We start from the raw sequence: 15215 nt of genomic DNA on the forward strand, positions 1-15215 counted from the left end.
ATACACATTTTTTGTTTTAAGTTGTTATGTTATTTTTAAAATGTTACATCTTCATTTAAATGAAATTGTGTGTTTGCTCCAGCTTTTTGCATTTTTTCTTAAATAATTTGAGTTTTACTTTAAAAATGGTAAAATCTGAATGAGAAGCCATTATGCAGTTGGCTCGTTGGTCTAGGGGTATGATTCTCGCTTTGGGTGCGAGAGGTCTCGGGTTCAAATCCCGGACGAGCCTATGTTTTCATGTACTTTTATAGTCCTTAATATCTGATAGTATTTAATAGCATTTTAAAATACTCACTAATGTATACAAACAGGTTTACTTACAATTTCATTAATATACATAAAAAAGACATGCACAGTGGGCTCGTTGGTCAAGGGGTATAATTCTTGCTTAGGGTGCGAGAGATCCCTGGTACAAATCCCGGATGAGCCCATCTTTTACAGGTATATACTTATGCATACTTAGTAAAATGTCAAGCATTTGGTGGTATATTGGGTACACTATAGATTCCATTTTGTCTAAGTAACCTTGAGTGGCTTAAAAGTCTCATTTTGACAAACAAAAAACTGTCAAAATGAAATTACAGGTTTTCTCTTACCTTTCTTTTGTCTAAGTAACCCTGAGTGGCTTAAAAGAATAGTCTCATTATGACTAACAAAAAGATCAACAATAAATTGCAGGTGTTTATTTTGTCTTTCTTCTGGGTCTGCATGCTTGAGTTGCACACAGTATGTGACAAGTCTTAGGTTCCAACTATCAAAAAGGTCCAAACTCTATTGGGACCTCTAAATCTTGGCACTGCACATTTTAAATATGCATACTTGGATGACAAGTAACCTTAAGTTATTATTTTCGCAATACTACATACACATTTTTTTGTTTTAAGTTGTTATGTTATTTTTAAAATGTTACATCTTCATTTAAATGAAATTGTGTGTTTGCTCCAGCTTTTTGCATCTTTTCTTAAATAATTTGAGTTTTACTTTAAAAATGGTAAAATCTGAATGAGAAGCCATTACGCAGTTGGCTCGTTGGTCTAGGGGTATGATTCTCGCTTTGGGTGCGAGAGGTCTTGGGTTCAAATCCTGGACGAGCCCATGGTTTCATGTACTTTTATAGTCCTTAATATCTGATAGTATTTAATAGCATTTTAAAATACTCACTAATGTATACAAACAGGTTTACTTACAATTTCATTAATATACATAAAAAAGACATGCACAGTGGGCTCGTTGGTCAAGGGGTATAATTCTCGCTTTGGGTGCGAGAGGTCCCGGGTTCAAATCCCGGATGAGCCCATCTTTTACAGGTACATACTTATGCATACTTCGTAAAATGTCAAGCATTTGGTGGTATATTGGGTAAACTATAGATTCCATTTTGTCTAAGTAACCTTGAGTGGCTTAATAGTCTCATTTTGACAAACAAAAAACTGTCAAAATGAAATTACAGGTTTTTCTCTTACCTTTCTTTTGTCTAAGTAACCCTGAGTGGCTTAAAAGAATAGTCTCATTATGACTAACAAAAAGATCAACAATAAATTGCAGGTGTTTATTTTGTCTTTCTTCTGGGTCTGCATGCTTGAGTTGCACACAGTATGTGACAAGTCTTAGGTTCCAACTATCAAAAAGGTCCAAACTCTATTGGGACCTCTAAATCTTGGCACTGCACATTATAAATATGCATACTTGGATGACAAGTAACCTTAAGTTATTATTTTCGCAATACTACATACACATTTTTTGTTTTAAGTTGTTATGTTATTTTTAAAATGTTACATCTTCATTTAAATGAAATTGTGTGTTTGCTCCAGCTTTTTGCATTTTTTCTTAAATAATTTGAGTTTTACTTTAAAAATGGTAAAATCTGAATGAGAAGCCATTATGCAGTTGGCTCGTTGGTCTAGGGGTATGATTCTCGCTTTGGGTGCGAGAGGTCTCGGGTTCAAATCCCGGACGAGCCTATGTTTTCATGTACTTTTATAGTCCTTAATATCTGATAGTATTTAATAGCATTTTAAAATACTCACTAATGTATAAAAACAGGTTTACTTACAATTTCATTAATATACATAAAAAAGACATGCACAGTGGGCTCGTTGGTCAAGGGGTATAATTTTTGCTTAGGGTGCGAGAGATCCCTGGTACAAATCCCGGATGAGCCCATCTTTTACAGGTATATACTTATGCATACTTAGTAAAATGTCAAGCATTTGGTGGTATATTGGGTAAACTATAGATTCCATTTTGTCTAAGTAACCTTGAGTGGCTTAAAAGTCTCATTTTGACAAACAAAAAACTGTCAAAATGAAATTACAGGTTTTCCTCTTACCTTTCTTTTGTCTAAGTAACCCTGAGTGGCTTAAAAGAATAGTCTCATTATGACTAACAAAAAGATCAACAATAAATTGCAGGTGTTTATTTTGTCTTTCTTCTGGGTCTGCATGCTTGAGTTGCACACAGTATGTGACAAGTCTTAGGTTCCAACTATCAAAAAAGTCCAAACTCTGTTGGGACCTCTAAATCTTGGCACTGCACATTTTAAATATGCATACTTGGATAACAAGTAACCTTAAGTTATTATTTTCGCAATACTACATACACATTTTTTTGTTTTAAGTTGTTATTTTTAAAATGTTACATCTTCATTTAAATGAAATTGTGTGTTTGCTCCAGCTTTTTGCATTTTTTCTTAAATAATTTGAGTTTTACTTTAAAAATGGTAAAATCTGAATGAAAAGCCATTACGCAGTTGGCTCGTTGGTCTAGGGGTATGATTCTCGCTTTGGGTGCGAGAGGTCCCGGGTTCAAATCCGAGACGAGCCCATGTTTTCATGTACTTTTATAGTCCTTAATATCTGATAGTATTTAATAGCATTTTAAAATACTCACTAATGTATACAAACAGGTTTACTTACAATTTCATTAATATACATAAAAAAGACATGCACAGTGGGCTCATTGGTCAAGGGGTATAATTCTTGCTTAGGGTGCGAGAGATCCCTGGTACAAATCCCGGATGAGCCCATCTTTTACAGGCATATACTTATGCAAACTTAGTAAAATGTCAAGCATTTGGTGGTATATTGGGTACACTATAGATTCCATTTTGTCTAAGTAACCTTGAGTGGCTATAAAGTCTCATTTTGACAAACAAAAAACTGTCAAAATGAAATTACAGGTTTTTCTCTTACCTTTCTTTTGTCTAAGTAACCCTGAGTGGCTTAAAAGAATAGTCTCATTATGACTAACAAAAAGATCAACAATAAATTGCAGGTATTTATTTTGTCTTTCTTCTGGGTCTGCATGCTTGAGTTGCACACAGTATGTGACAAGTCTTAGGTTCCAACTATCAAAAAAGTCCAAACTCTATTGGGACCTCTAAATCTTGGCACTGCACATTTTAAATATGCATACTTGGATAGCAAGTAACCTTAAGTTATTATTTTCGCAATACTACATACACATTTTGTTGTTTTAAGTTGTTATGTTATTTTTAAAACGTTACATCTTCATTAAATGAAATTGTGTGTTTGCTCCAGCTTTTTGCATTTTTTCTTAAATAATTTGAGTTTTACTTTAAAAATGGTAAAATCTGAATGAGAGTTTATTATGCAGTTGGCTCGTTGGTCTAGGGGTATGATTCTCGCTTTGGGTGCGAGAGGTCCCGGGTTCAAATCCCGGACGAGCCCATGGTTTCATATACTTTTATAGTCCTTAATATCTGATAGTATTTAATAGCATTTTAAAATACTCACTAATGTATACAAACAGGTTTACTTACAATTTCATTAATATACATAAAAAAGACATGCACAGTGGGATCGTTGGTCAAGGGGTATAATTCTTGCTTAGGGTGCGAGAGATCCCTGGTACAAATCCCGGATGAGCCCATCTTTTACAGGTATAAACTTATGCATACTTAGTAAAATGTCAAGCATTTGGTGGTATATTGGGTAAACTATAGATTCCATTTTGTCTAAGTAACCTTGAGTGGCTTAAAAGTCTCATTTTGACAAACAAAAAACTGTCAAAATGAAATTACAGGTTTTTCTCTTACCTTTCTTTTGTCTAAGTAACCCTGAGTGGCTTAAAAGAATAGTCTCATTATGACTAACAAAAAGATCAACAATAAATTGCAGGTGTTTATTTTGTCTTTCTTCTGGGTCTGCATGCTTGAGTTGCACACAGTATGTGACAAGTCTTAGGTTCTAATTATCAAAAAAGTTCAAACTTTATTGGGACCTCTAAATCTTGGCACTGCACATTTTAAATATGCATACTTGGATAACAAGTAACCTTAAGTTATTATTTTCGCAATACTAAATACACATTTTTTTGTTTTAAGTTGTTATTTTTAAAATGTTACATCTTCATTAAATGAAATTGTGTGTTTGCTCCAGCTTTTTGCATTTTTTCTTAAATAATTTGAGTTTTACTGTAAAAATGGTAAAATCTGAATGAAAAGCCATTACGCAGTTGGCTCGTTGGTCTAGGGGTATGATTCTCGCTTTGGGTGCGAGAGGTCCCGGGTTCAAATCCGAGACGAGCCCATGTTTTCATGTACTTTTATAGTCCTTAATATCTGATAGTATTTAATAGCATTTTAAAATACTCACTAATGTATACAAACAGGTTTACTTACAATTTCATTAATATACATAAAAAAGACATGCACAGTGGGCTCATTGGTCAAGGGGTATAATTCTTGCTTAGGGTGCGAGAGATCCCTGGTACAAATCCCGGATGAGCCCATCTTTTACAGGCATATACTTATGCAAACTTAGTAAAATGTCAAGCATTTGGTGGTATATTGGGTACACTATAGATTCCATTTTGTCTAAGTAACCTTGAGTGGCTATAAAGTCTCATTTTGACAAACAAAAAACTGTCAAAATGAAATTACAGGTTTTTCTCTTACCTTTCTTTTGTCTAAGTAACCCTGAGTGGCTTAAAAGAATAGTCTCATTATGACTAACAAAAAGATCAACAATAAATTGCAGGTGTTTATTTTGTCTTTCTTCTGGGTCTGCATGCTTGAATTGCACACAGTATGTGACAAGTCTTAGGTTCCAACTATCAAAAAAGTCCAAACTCTATTGGGACCTCTAAATCTTGGCACTGCACATTTTAAATATGCATACTTGGATAGCAAGTAACCTTAAGTTATTATTTTCGCAATACTACATACACATTTTGTTGTTTTAAGTTGTTATGTTATTTTTAAAACGTTACATCTTCATTAAATGAAATTGTGTGTTTGCTCCAGCTTTTTGCATTTTTTCTTAAATAATTTGAGTTTTACTTTAAAAATGGTAAAATCTGAATGAGAGTTTATTATGCAGTTGGCTCGTTGGTCTAGGGGTATGATTCTCGCTTTGGGTGCGAGAGGTCCCGGGTTCAAATCCCGGACGAGCCCATGGTTTCATATACTTTTATAGTCCTTAATATCTGATAGTATTTAATAGCATTTTAAAATACTCACTAATGTATACAAACAGGTTTACTTACAATTTCATTAATATACATAAAAAAGACATGCACAGTGGGATCGTTGGTCAAGGGGTATAATTCTTGCTTAGGGTGCGAGAGATCCCTGGTACAAATCCCGGATGAGCCCATCTTTTACAGGTATAAACTTATGCATACTTAGTAAAATGTCAAGCATTTGGTGGTATATTGGGTAAACTATAGATTCCATTTTGTCTAAGTAACCTTGAGTGGCTTAAAAGTCTCATTTTGACAAACAAAAAACTGTCAAAATGAAATTACAGGTTTTTCTCTTACCTTTCTTTTGTCTAAGTAACCCTGAGTGGCTTAAAAGAATAGTCTCATTATGACTAACAAAAAGATCAACAATAAATTGCAGGTGTTTATTTTGCCTTTCTTCTGGGTCTGCATGCTTGAGTTGCACACAGTATGTGACAAGTCTTAGGTTCTAATTATCAAAAAAGTCCAAACTTTATTGGGACCTCTAAATCTTGGCACTGCACATTTTAAATATGCATACTTGGATAACAAGTAACCTTAAGTTATTATTTTCGCAATACTAAATACACATTTTTTGGTTTTAAGTTGTTATTTTTAAAATGTTACATCTTCATTAAATGAAATTGTGTGTTTGCTCCAGCTTTTTGCATTTTTTCTTAAATAATTTGAGTTTTACTGTAAAAATGGTAAAATCTGAATGAAAAGCCATTACGCAGTTGGCTCGTTGGTCTAGGGGTATGATTCTCGCTTTGGGTGCGGGAGGTCCCGGGTTCAAATCCCGGACGAGCCCATGTTTTCATGTACTTTTATAGTCCTTAATATCTGATAGTATTTAATAGCATTTTAAAATACTCACTAATGTATACAAACAGGTTTACTTACAATTTCATTACTATACATAAAAAAGACATGCACAGTGGGCTCGTTGGTCAAGGGGTATAATTCTTGCTTAGGGTGCGAGAAATCCCTGGTACAAATCCCGGATGAGCCCATCTTTTACAGGTATATACTTATGCATACTTAGTAAAATGTCAAGCATTTGGTGGTATATTGGGTAAACTATAGATTCCATTTTGTCTAAGGTACCTTGAGTGGCTTAAAAGTCTCATTTTGACAAACAAAAAACTGTCAAAATGAAATTACAGGTTTTTCTCTTACCTTTCTTTTGTCTAAGTAACCCTGAGTGGCTTAAAAGAATAGTCTCATTATGACTAACAAAAAGATCAACAATAAATTGCAGGTGTTTATTTTGTCTTTCTTCTGGGTCTGCATACTTGAGTTGCACACAGTATGTGACAAGTCTTTGGTCCAACTATCAAAAAAGTCCAAACTCTATTGGGACCTCCAAATCTTGGCACTGCACATTTTAAATATGCATACTTGGATGACAAGTAACCTTAAGTTATTATTTTCGCAATACTACATACACATTTTTTGTTTTAAGTTGTTATGTTATTTTTAAAATGTTCCATCTTCATTTAAATGAAATTGTGTGTTTGCTCCAGCTTTTTGCATTTTTTCTTAAATAATTTGAGTTTTACTTTAAAAATGGTAAAATCTGAATGAGAAGCCATTATGTAGTTGGCTCGTTGGTCTAGGGGTATGATTCTCGCTTTGGGTGCGAGAGGTCTCGGGTTCAAATCCCGGACAAGCCTATGTTTTCATGTACTTTTATAGTCCTTAATATCTGATAGTATTTAATAGCATTTTAAAATACTCACTAATGTATACAAACAGGTTTACTTACAATTTCATTAATATACATAAAAAAGACATGCACAGTGGGCTCGTTGGTCAAGGGGTATAATTCTTGCTTAGGGTGCGAGAGATCCCTGGTACAAATCCCGGATGAGCCCATCTTTTACAGGTATATACTTATGCATACTTAGTAAAATGTCAAGCATTTGGTGGTATATTGGGTAAACTATAGATTCCATTTTGTCTAAGTAACCTTGAGTGGCTTAAAAGTCTCATTTTGACAAACAAAAAACTGTCAAAATGAAATTACAGGTTTTCCTCTTACCTTTCTTTTGTCTAAGTAACCCTGAGTGGCTTAAAAGAATAGTCTCATTATGACTAACAAAAAGATCAACAATAAATTGCAGGTGTTTATTTTGTCTTTCTTCTGGGTCTGCATGCTTGAATTGCACACAGTATGTGACAAGTCTTAGGTTCCAACTATCAAAAAAGTCCAAACTCTATTGGGACCTCTAAATCTTGGCACTGCACATTTTAAATATGCATACTTGGATAACAAGTAACCTTAAGTTATTATTTTCGCAATACTACATACACATTTTTTTGTTTTAAGTTGTTATGTTATTTTTAAAATGTTACATCTTCATTTAAATGAAATTGTGTGTTTGCTCCAGCTTTTTGCATCTTTTCTTAAATAATTTGAGTTTTACTTTAAAAATGGTAAAATCTGAATGAGAAGCCATTACGCAGTTGGCTCGTTGGTCTAGGGGTATGATTCTCGCTTTGGGTGCGAGAGGTCTTGGGTTCAAATCCTGGACGAGCCCATGGTTTCATGTACTTTTATAGTCCTTAATATCTGATAGTATTTAATAGCATTTTAAAATACTCACTAATGTATACAAACAGGTTTACTTACAATTTCATTAATATACATAAAAAAGACATGCACAGTGGGCTCGTTGGTCAAGGGGTATAATTCTCGCTTTGGGTGCGAGAGGTCCCGGGTTCAAATCCCGGATGAGCCCATCTTTTACAGGTACATACTTATGCATACTTCGTAAAATGTCAAGCATTTGGTGGTATATTGGGTAAACTATAGATTCCATTTTGTCTAAGTAACCTTGAGTGGCTTAATAGTCTCATTTTGACAAACAAAAAACTGTCAAAATGAAATTACAGGTTTTTCTCTTACCTTTCTTTTGTCTAAGTAACCCTGAGTGGCTTAAAAGAATAGTCTCATTATGACTAACAAAAAGATCAACAATAAATTGCAGGTGTTTATTTTGTCTTTCTTCTGGGTCTGCATGCTTGAGTTGCACACAGTATGTGACAAGTCTTAGGTTCCAACTATCAAAAAGGTCCAAACTCTATTGGGACCTCTAAATCTTGGCACTGCACATTATAAATATGCATACTTGGATGACAAGTAACCTTAAGTTATTATTTTCGCAATACTACATACACATTTTTTGTTTTAAGTTGTTATGTTATTTTTAAAATGTTACATCTTCATTTAAATGAAATTGTGTGTTTGCTCCAGCTTTTTGCATTTTTTCTTAAATAATTTGAGTTTTACTTTAAAAATGGTAAAATCTGAATGAGAAGCCATTATGCAGTTGGCTCGTTGGTCTAGGGGTATGATTCTCGCTTTGGGTGCGAGAGGTCTCGGGTTCAAATCCCGGACGAGCCTATGTTTTCATGTACTTTTATAGTCCTTAATATCTGATAGTATTTAATAGCATTTTAAAATACTCACTAATGTATACAAACAGGTTTACTTACAATTTCATTAATATACATAAAAAAGACATGCACAGTGGGCTCGTTGGTCAAGGGGTATAATTCTTGCTTAGGGTGCGAGAGATCCCTGGTACAAATCCCGGATGAGCCCATCTTTTACAGGTATATACTTATGCATACTTAGTAAAATGTCAAGCATTTGGTGGTATATTGGGTAAACTATAGATTCCATTTTGTCTAAGTAACCTTGAGTGGCTTAAAAGTCTCATTTTGACAAACAAAAAACTGTCAAAATGAAATTACAGGTTTTCTCTTACCTTTCTTTTGTCTAAGTAACCCTGAGTGGCTTAAAAGAATAGTCTCATTATGACTAACAAAAAGATCAACAATAAATTGCAGGTGTTTATTTTGTCTTTCTTCTGGGTCTGCATGCTTGAGTTGCACACAGTATGTGACAAGTCTTAGGTTCCAACTATCAAAAAGGTCCAAACTCTATTGGGACCTCCAAATCTTGGCACTGCACATTTTAAATATGCATACTTGGATGACAAGTAACCTTAAGTTATTATTTTCGCAATACTACATACACATTTTTTGTTTTAAGTTGTTATGTTATTTTTAAAATGTTACATCTTCATTTAAATGAAATTGTGTGTTTGCTCCAGCTTTTTGCATTTTTTCTTAAATAATTTGAGTTTTACTTTAAAAATGGTAAAATCTGAATGAGAAGCCATTACGCAGTTGGCTCGTTGGTCTAGGGGTATGATTCTCGCTTTGGGTGCGAGAGGTCTCGGGTTCAAATCCCGGACGAGCCTATGTTTTCATGTACTTTTATAGTCCTTAATATCTGATAGTATTTAATAGCATTTTAAAATACTCACTAATGTATACAAACAGGTTTACTTACAATTTCATTAATATACATAAAAAAGACATGCACAGTGGGCTCGTTGGTCAAGGGGTATAATTTTTGCTTAGGGTGCGAGAGATCCCTGGTACAAATCCCGGATGAGCCCATCTTTTACAGGTATATACTTATGCATACTTAGTAAAATGTCAAGCATTTGGTGGTATATTGGGTAAACTATAGATTCCATTTTGTCTAAGTAACCTTGAGTGGCTTAAAAGTCTCATTTTGACAAACAAAAAACTGTCAAAATGAAATTACAGGTTTTCCTCTTACCTTTCTTTTGTCTAAGTAACCCTGAGTGGCTTAAAAGAATAGTCTCATTATGACTAACAAAAAGATCAACAATAAATTGCAGGTGTTTATTTTGTCTTTCTTCTGGGTCTGCATGCTTGAATTGCACACAGTATGTGACAAGTCTTAGGTTCCAACTATCAAAAAAGTCCAAACTCTATTGGGACCTCTAAATCTTGGCACTGCACATTTTAAATATGCATACTTGGATAACAAGTAACCTTAAGTTATTATTTTCGCAATACTACATACACATTTTTTTGTTTTAAGTTGTTATTTTTAAAATGTTACATCTTCATTTAAATGAAATTGTGTGTTTGCTCCAGCTTTTTGCATTTTTTCTTAAATAATTTGAGTTTTACTTTAAAAATGGTAAAATCTGAATGAAAAGCCATTACGCAGTTGGCTCGTTGGTCTAGGGGTATGATTCTCGCTTTGGGTGCGAGAGGTCCAGGGTTCAAATCCGAGACGAGCCCATGTTTTCATGTACTTTTATAGTCCTTAATATCTGATAGTATTTAATAGCATTTTAAAATACTCACTAATGTATACAAACAGGTTTACTTACAATTTCATTAATATACATAAAAAAGACATGCACAGTGGGCTCGTTGGTCAAGGGGTATAATTCTTGCTTAGGGTGCGAGAGATCCCTGGTACAAATCCCGGATGAGCCCATCTTTTACAGGCATATACTTATGCAAACTTAGTAAAATGTCAAGCATTTGGTGGTATATTGGGTACACTATAGATTCCATTTTGTCTAAGTAACCTTGAGTGGCTATAAAGTCTCATTTTGACAAACAAAAAACTGTCAAAATGAAATTACAGGTTTTTCTCTTACCTTTCTTTTGTCTAAGTAACCCTGAGTGGCTTAAAAGAATAGTCTCATTATGACTAACAAAAAGATCAACAATAAATTGCAGGTGTTTATTTTGTCTTTCTTCTGGGTCTGCATACTTGAGTTGCACACAGTATGTGACAAGTCTTTGGTCCAACTATCAAAAAAGTCCAAACTCTATTGGGACCTCCAAATCTTGGCACTGCACATTTTAAATATGCATACTTGGATGACAAGTAACCTTAAGTTATTATTTTCGCAATACTACATACACATTTTTTGTTTTAAGTTGTTATGTTATTTTTAAAATGTTACATCTTCATTTAAATGAAATTGTGTGTTTGCTCCAGCTTTTTGCATTTTTTCTTAAATAATTTGAGTTTTACTTTAAAAATTGTAAAATCTGAATGAGAAGCCATTATGCAGTTGGCTCGTTGGTCTAGGGGTATGATTCTCGCTTTGGGTGCGAGAGGTCTCGGGTTCAAATCCCGGACGAGCCTATGTTTTCATGTACTTTTATAGTCCTTAATATCTGATAGTATTTAATAGCATTTTAAAATACTCACTAATGTATACAAACAGGTTTACTTACAATTTCATTAATATACATAAAAAAGACATGCACAGTGGGCTCGTTGGTCAAGGGGTATAATTCTTGCTTAGGGTGCGAGAGATCCCTGGTACAAATCCCGGATGAGCCCATCTTTTACAGGTATATACTTATGCATACTTAGTAAAATGTCAAGCATTTGGTGGTATATTGGGTAAACTATAGATTCCATTTTGTCTAAGTAACCTTGAGTGGCTTAAAAGTCTCATTTTGACAAACAAAAAACTGTCAAAATGAAATTACAGGTTTTCCTCTTACCTTTCTTTTGTCTAAGTAACCCTGAGTGGCTTAAAAGAATAGTCTCATTATGACTAACAAAAAGATCAACAATAAATTGCAGGTGTTTATTTTGTCTTTCTTCTGGGTCTGCATGCTTGAATTGCACACAGTATGTGACAAGTCTTAGGTTCCAACTATCAAAAAAGTCCAAACTCTATTGGGACCTCTAAATCTTGGCACTGCACATTTTAAATATGCATACTTGGATAACAAGTAACCTTAAGTTATTATTTTCGCAATACTACATACACATTTTTTTGTTTTAAGTTGTTATTTTTAAAATGTTACATCTTCATTTAAATGAAATTGTGTGTTTGCTCCAGCTTTTTGCATTTTTTCTTAAATAATTTGAGTTTTACTTTAAAAATGGTAAAATCTGAATGAAAAGCCATTACGCAGTTGGCTCGTTGGTCTAGGGGTATGATTCTCGCTTTGGGTGCGAGAGGTCCAGGGTTCAAATCCGAGACGAGCCCATGTTTTCATGTACTTTTATAGTCCTTAATATCTGATAGTATTTAATAGCATTTTAAAATACTCACTAATGTATACAAACAGGTTTACTTACAATTTCATTAATATACATAAAAAAGACATGCACAGTGGGCTCGTTGGTCAAGGGGTATAATTCTTGCTTAGGGTGCGAGAGATCCCTGGTACAAATCCCGGATGAGCCCATCTTTTACAGGCATATACTTATGCAAACTTAGTAAAATGTCAAGCATTTGGTGGTATATTGGGTACACTATAGATTCCATTTTGTCTAAGTAACCTTGAGTGGCTATAAAGTCTCATTTTGACAAACAAAAAACTGTCAAAATGAAATTACAGGTTTTTCTCTTACCTTTCTTTTGTCTAAGTAACCCTGAGTGGCTTAAAAGAATAGTCTCATTATGACTAACAAAAAGATCAACAATAAATTGCAGGTGTTTATTTTGTCTTTCTTCTGGGTCTGCATACTTGAGTTGCACACAGTATGTGACAAGTCTTTGGTCCAACTATCAAAAAAGTCCAAACTCTATTGGGACCTCCAAATCTTGGCACTGCACATTTTAAATATGCATACTTGGATGACAAGTAACCTTAAGTTATTATTTTCGCAATACTACATACACATTTTTTGTTTTAAGTTGTTATGTTATTTTTAAAATGTTACATCTTCATTTAAATGAAATTGTGTGTTTGCTCCAGCTTTTTGCATTTTTTCTTAAATAATTTGAGTTTTACTTTAAAAATTGTAAAATCTGAATGAGAAGCCATTATGCAGTTGGCTCGTTGGTCTAGGGGTATGATTCTCGCTTTGGGTGCGAGAGGTCTCGGGTTCAAATCCCGGACGAGCCTATGTTTTCATGTACTTTTATAGTCCTTAATATCTGATAGTATTTAATAGCATTTTAAAATACTCACTAATGTATACAAACAGGTTTACTTACAATTTCATTAATATACATAAAAAAGACATGCACAGTGGGCTCGTTGGTCAAGGGGTATAATTCTTGCTTAGGGTGCGAGAGATCCCTGGTACAAATCCCGGATGAGCCCATCTTTTACAGGTATATACTTATGCATACTTAGTAAAATGTCAAGCATTTGGTGGTATATTGGGTAAACTATAGATTCCATTTTGTCTAAGTAACCTTGAGTGGCTTAAAAGTCTCATTTTGACAAACAAAAAACTGTCAAAATGAAATTACAGGTTTTCTCTTACCTTTCTTTTGTCTAAGTAACCCTGAGTGGCTTAAAAGAATAGTCTCATTATGACTAACAAAAAGATCAACAATAAATTGCAGGTGTTTATTTTGTCTTTCTTCTGGGTCTGCATGCTTGAATTGCACACAGTATGTGACAAGTCTTAGGTTCCAACTATCAAAAAAGTCCAAACTCTATTGGGACCTCTAAATCTTGGCACTGCACATTTTAAATATGCATACTTGGATAACAAGTAACCTTAAGTTATTATTTTCGCAATACTACATACACATTTTTTTGTTTTAAGTTGTTATTTTTAAAATGTTACATCTTCATTTAAATGAAATTGTGTGTTTGCTCCAGCTTTTTGCATTTTTTCTTAAATAATTTGAGTTTCACTTTAAAAATGGTAAAATCTGAATGAAAAGCCATTACGCAGTTGGCTCGTTGGTCTAGGGGTATGATTCTCGCTTTGGGTGCGAGAGGTCCCGGGTTCAAATCCCAGACGAGCCCATGTTTTCATGTACTTTTATAGTCCTTAATATCTGATAGTATTTAATAGCATTTTAAAATACTCACTAATGTATACAAACAGGTTTACTTACAATTTCATTAATATACATAAAAAAGACATGCACAGTGGGCTCGTTGGTCAAGGGGTATAATTCTTGCTTAGGGTGCGAGAGATCCCTGGTACAAATCCCGGATGAGCCCATCTTTTACAGGCATATACTTATGCAAACTTAGTAAAATGTCAAGCATTTGGTGGTATATTGGGTACACTATAGATTCCATTTTGTCTAAGTAACCTTGAGTGGCTATAAAGTCTCATTTTGACAAACAAAAAACTGTCAAAATGAAATTACAGGTTTTTCTCTTACCTTTCTTTTGTCTAAGTAACCCTGAGTGGCTTAAAAGAATAGTCTCATTATGACTAACAAAAAGATCAACAATAAATTGCAGGTGTTTATTTTGTCTTTCTTCTGGGTCTGCATGCTTGAGTTGCACACAGTATGTGACAAGTCTTAGGTTCCAACTATCAAAAAAGTCCAAACTCTATTGGGACCTCTAAATCTTGGCACTGCACATTTTAAATATGCATACTTGGATAGCAAGTAACCTTAAGTTATTATTTTCGCAATACTACATACACATTTTGTTGTTTTAAGTTGTTATGTTATTTTTAAAACGTTACAACTTCATTAAATGAAATTGTGTGTTTGCTCCAGCTTTTTGCATTTTTTCTTAAATAATTTGAGTTTTACTTTAAAAATGGTAAAATCTGAATGAGAGTTTATTATGCAGTTGGCTCGTTGGTCTAGGGGTATGATTCTCGCTTTCGGTGCGAGAGGTCCCGGGTTCAAATCCCGGACGAGCCCATGGTTTCATATACTTTTATAGTCCTTAATATCTGATAGTATTTAATAGCATTTTAAAATACTCACTAATGTATACAAACAGGTTTACTTACAATTTCATTAATATACATAAAAAAGACATGCACAGTGGGCTCGTTGGTCAAGGGGTATAATTTTTGCTTAGGGTGCGAGAGATCCCTGGTACAAATCCCGGATGAGCCCATCTTTTACAGGTATATACTTATGCATACTTAGTAAAATGTCAAGCATTTGGTGGTATATTGGGTAAACTATAGATTCCATTTTATCTAA

General features: G+C 34.0%; 14 non-coding genes across 14 annotated transcripts; all 14 read left to right on the plus strand.

The window, feature by feature from the left end:
- Positions 1-160: 160 nt before the first annotated feature.
- TRNAP-UGG (transfer RNA proline (anticodon UGG)) lies at positions 161-232 on the plus strand. The gene has a single exon. It is a non-coding gene; the product is annotated as a tRNA-Pro (tRNA).
- A 995-nt stretch (positions 233-1227) lies between these two features.
- On the plus strand, positions 1228-1299 carry TRNAP-UGG (transfer RNA proline (anticodon UGG)). The gene has a single exon. It is a non-coding gene; the product is annotated as a tRNA-Pro (tRNA).
- A 593-nt stretch (positions 1300-1892) lies between these two features.
- On the plus strand, positions 1893-1964 carry TRNAP-UGG (transfer RNA proline (anticodon UGG)). Its single transcript has one exon. It is a non-coding gene; the product is annotated as a tRNA-Pro (tRNA).
- A 1656-nt stretch (positions 1965-3620) lies between these two features.
- Positions 3621-3692, plus strand: TRNAP-UGG (transfer RNA proline (anticodon UGG)). Its single transcript has one exon. It is a non-coding gene; the product is annotated as a tRNA-Pro (tRNA).
- A 1655-nt stretch (positions 3693-5347) lies between these two features.
- TRNAP-UGG (transfer RNA proline (anticodon UGG)) lies at positions 5348-5419 on the plus strand. The gene has a single exon. It is a non-coding gene; the product is annotated as a tRNA-Pro (tRNA).
- Positions 5420-6208: 789 nt separating this feature from the next.
- TRNAP-UGG (transfer RNA proline (anticodon UGG)) lies at positions 6209-6280 on the plus strand. The gene has a single exon. It is a non-coding gene; the product is annotated as a tRNA-Pro (tRNA).
- Positions 6281-7073: 793 nt separating this feature from the next.
- TRNAP-UGG (transfer RNA proline (anticodon UGG)) lies at positions 7074-7145 on the plus strand. The gene has a single exon. It is a non-coding gene; the product is annotated as a tRNA-Pro (tRNA).
- A 996-nt stretch (positions 7146-8141) lies between these two features.
- Positions 8142-8213, plus strand: TRNAP-UGG (transfer RNA proline (anticodon UGG)). The gene has a single exon. It is a non-coding gene; the product is annotated as a tRNA-Pro (tRNA).
- Positions 8214-8806: 593 nt separating this feature from the next.
- TRNAP-UGG (transfer RNA proline (anticodon UGG)) lies at positions 8807-8878 on the plus strand. The gene has a single exon. It is a non-coding gene; the product is annotated as a tRNA-Pro (tRNA).
- Positions 8879-9671: 793 nt separating this feature from the next.
- TRNAP-UGG (transfer RNA proline (anticodon UGG)) lies at positions 9672-9743 on the plus strand. Its single transcript has one exon. It is a non-coding gene; the product is annotated as a tRNA-Pro (tRNA).
- Positions 9744-11398: 1655 nt separating this feature from the next.
- TRNAP-UGG (transfer RNA proline (anticodon UGG)) lies at positions 11399-11470 on the plus strand. The gene has a single exon. It is a non-coding gene; the product is annotated as a tRNA-Pro (tRNA).
- A 1655-nt stretch (positions 11471-13125) lies between these two features.
- On the plus strand, positions 13126-13197 carry TRNAP-UGG (transfer RNA proline (anticodon UGG)). The gene has a single exon. It is a non-coding gene; the product is annotated as a tRNA-Pro (tRNA).
- A 789-nt stretch (positions 13198-13986) lies between these two features.
- TRNAP-UGG (transfer RNA proline (anticodon UGG)) lies at positions 13987-14058 on the plus strand. The gene has a single exon. It is a non-coding gene; the product is annotated as a tRNA-Pro (tRNA).
- A 794-nt stretch (positions 14059-14852) lies between these two features.
- Positions 14853-14924, plus strand: TRNAR-UCG (transfer RNA arginine (anticodon UCG)). The gene has a single exon. It is a non-coding gene; the product is annotated as a tRNA-Arg (tRNA).
- The last annotated feature ends 291 nt before the right edge of the window (positions 14925-15215 follow it).

Source organism: Pseudophryne corroboree, chromosome 3, assembly GCF_028390025.1.
Source record: "Pseudophryne corroboree isolate aPseCor3 chromosome 3, aPseCor3.hap2, whole genome shotgun sequence".
Classification (NCBI taxonomy): domain Eukaryota; kingdom Metazoa; phylum Chordata; class Amphibia; order Anura; family Myobatrachidae; genus Pseudophryne; species Pseudophryne corroboree.